The sequence below is a fragment of the Vicugna pacos genome, chromosome 32 (genome assembly GCF_048564905.1).
Source record: "Vicugna pacos chromosome 32, VicPac4, whole genome shotgun sequence".
Classification (NCBI taxonomy): Eukaryota; Metazoa; Chordata; class Mammalia; order Artiodactyla; family Camelidae; genus Vicugna; species Vicugna pacos.
The window spans coordinates 7,918,162-7,921,536 of NC_133018.1; the positions used below are offsets into that span (position 1 = coordinate 7,918,162).

The 3,375-nt window shown below is 45.8% G+C and overlaps 1 long non-coding RNA gene across 1 annotated transcript; it reads left to right on the top strand.

Moving 5' to 3' along the window:
- Window positions 1–843: 843 nt before the first annotated feature.
- On the top strand, window positions 844–2,977 carry LOC140690832 (uncharacterized). Its single transcript, XR_012066148.1, has 3 exons — window positions 844–1,001; window positions 1,768–1,827; window positions 2,756–2,977. It is a non-coding gene; the product is annotated as an uncharacterized lncRNA (long non-coding RNA).
- The last annotated feature ends 398 nt before the right edge of the window (window positions 2,978–3,375 follow it).

Below are 3,375 nucleotides of genomic sequence, written 5' to 3' on the forward strand. Positions count from 1 at the left end.
TCCATCCGCCAATAGAGCTCCGCTCTCTAAGAGACAGAAAAATTCAGCTATAAATGTAAGGCAGGCAGGGGGCAAAACCAGATGGTTCAAAAAGTGAACTAGATCCCACCCCTCCTGAAGCTACACAGTGTTTTGTTTTGTTTTGTTTTGTTTTGTTTTGTTTTAGCCAGCAAAATATGAAGTTTCTTTTCTCTAGACAGCTTTGTAATATTGTATTACAGATAACATTTATTGGGCATTTACGCTTTACCAAGCTCTACACGAAGCATTTTATATCAGTTATATCATTCAAAAATCTCAACCACTCTATGAGGCAGACAATATTACAAAACGTAAACGTTACCCATTTTGCAAGTGAGAAAGTGAGGCTCAGAGAGAGGAGATAACACACATTGCCACCCACCTGGTAAGGGGCAGAATGAGGATTTGAGCCCAGGTCTCTCTGACACATATCATATACCCAAGATGTCTCCCTGTCCTCCCAAATCACAGTATGGTGGAAAAGAGAGATAAGTCATTAGAAGTGATCTGAAGGTACCAGGTACCACCTACATAGCAGGTGCTTAGAAAACGTATCCTCACCATGCTCCTCTTTAATATTCAGCTTCCCCATCTTTCAATTCTGGGGCAATTCCAGCAGGTGCTGCCAGAAGAGCATCCAAGATCCCAGAGCCTCCTCTCTCACTGGCTGTCACCCTAAGGCCCCATCTGTGTCCTCAGGGACCCTACCTGAGCCTCTTGCCTCTCCTCAAAGACTCTGGAATCCAGGAAGAGCTGGAGGAGCTGCTCCTGGCAGTGGGGCCTCAAGCCCATCCTGTCGTTGCCATGACAACAATGCCGGCATCAATCTTCCTCAAGCCCCTCTTTCCAGCTCTGCCTCTCTCCCTCTCCTGTCATGTCTGTGCCTGCTGGGTGCCCCTGCAGTAGGATTCAGGACCAAGTACGTGTGCAGCAATGGGGCAAGAAGGAGAAGCAGGAAGAGGAGAAGGCTTAGCACTGAGGTGCGTCCGACTCGGTAGGGAGCTGGGAGGGAGTCCTGGATCCCCCACCAACCTCATTTCTTATTCTCTTACTTTTTCTTTCTGAGCATATAATTCACATCAGGTATTTTACTAAGCCTTTCATGTATGTTACCCCTATTTAAAGTTCAGCTTGGGTATGACCTTCTATGGGAAATTTTCTACGATTATCAGCCCCCACTGGAAGGATTAATACTTCCCACATTTCCTCATGCCTCCTGCAAGTGATAGCAATTATCATACTGCTTTACTCGAATTAATATACCATATATCAGTAATATAACAGCTTTATGAGGTTGGATCTACTGCAGCCTAATGTTGCCTATTACTATCCCCATTTGTCAGGTGGGTAAACTAATGCTCATGGAGGTTAAGCAATGTGCTCACAAGCAAGTGGCCCAGCCACCACTGAAACCCATCTCAGCTTGGCTGCAAAACCCAAGTCTTTCCACTGCACCAGGAGGCCTCAGGAATCAACCTGGCTGAGGAGACGAAGAGATATTTATGTGTTTAGCTGTTGATTTGCTTTGTGAGTTTGGAGGTCAGAAGCCCAAAATGGGTCTCACTAGGCTAAAATGAAGATGTCAGCAGGGCGGTGTCAGGGAAGAGTCAGTTCCCTTGCTTTTAAAGCTTTCAGAGGCTGCCTCACTCCTTGGCTCCTGGCCCCTTCCTCCACCTTCAAAGCCGGCAATGTCAGGCTGACTCCTTCCCATGTTGCCGTCTCTCTGATTCTCTCTTATGCTTTTAGGAACTCTCGTGATGACACTGGGCCCACTCAGACATTCCATGATGATCTCTCTATTTTAAGGTCAGTGGATTTATAGGCTTAATTTCAGACGCAACCCTAATTCTCCTTTTCCATGTAAACTAACAGAGTTCCAAGCCCATAGGGTGGTGGAGGTGAGTTTCCACTCCTCAAAGGAGGTCAGGTAGTTGGGCATCCAGGCCACCAGTCAGAGAAGGCGTGGGGACTGGGGTAAAAGCCTGCTTCTGCTGAGTGTCAGAGGGCAAGCAGATTGCAGGGTAAGAATGCCCAAACCTTTCTCAACCGGCTGCATCTCTAGATCTCCCCATTCCATATACTCCTGTTCCCACCACTAAAATTTCCCCTGACTCCCCATACAACCGAGTTCCTCATGTCCCCATGGCTTTACATATGTTGTTCCTGCCTCCATGACTTTCCCACTTTCTCTGAATACTGAACCCGATTTTATCTCCCAAGTCTCCTCTGTGATGCAAGTGAGACGTGGCTCCTCCTAACCACATTGTTCCCTTCTCTCTCAATTCTGAGTTTGGTGGTTATCAACAAAGATACTTCAACCAATACACAGATCTGCTTGGGTTAAGAATCACCATCATTACATTAGAAAATTCTGGTGTGATTCTGAAGAAACAGAACTTTCCCTGAATGTAATTTTTTAGCCAGTATCCATCCTAGACTCAGAAAATTTAAGTTACTGACTGACAAAGACACAGCACAACCCTATTCCTGTCTCAGAGTGTTTCTAAAATTAGACCGAACGTTGTGCTAACCGCCACAGCTAAAATCAAAATGATGGATTCCTCTTAGGAAGCCAATCCTAAAATGTTTCCTCTCCTGGCAGTCAGAAGACTCACTCTCGATTTGTACTGTTATGATCCTTGTAATTACTTTTCACAATTACATTGTGACTACCCTTCACCTTGGAGGAAATATGAGAAACGCTGACCTCACTTGGAGTCACTTCCTGTCTCAGCTCCAAGACCTGTAGATACTTCCGGTGAGGGGAGAGCCAATTCCAGCAGAGCTGGGCTGACAACCCCTTCTGGGTTGAAGATGGACTTCGTTAGCAGGGGGAGGACGAGGCTCTGGTGAATCAACATGGAAGACCTTGTGTCCCACCCTAGCCCTTATTTTCTGTTTTCCCTCTGGCCAGTCCAGATTTTATATAAAAGAAATAAATCTTTGACTACGTGAATGTTTAGAGTAATCCAAATGCCTAGGAGACACACTTAATTGGTGGCCACTTCCCCTCAGATCTAAGTTATTCTGGAATTATTGGAATCCTGCAAACACTGGAGCACCTCTCATGCTGACAGCCGAAAAACTTAAACATGGAAATTTCTATTCTGTAGACAGCATTCTCCATAGAATGCTGTATCCCTGACCCTGATACTTGGTCCTGACATCCCCACTACTACCAGATGCAGGACCCTGGGCAAATCACTTCCTTTCTCCCAAAGAGAGAGTCATAGCAATTCCTGCATAAGGATGTTGGGATGATTCAAGGAGGTAAGTACAAGGGTTAGCATACAGGAATGTTTCCTTCCTGGCCAAGGTGGAACACATGGAATTTTACACGTCCTACCACCACCC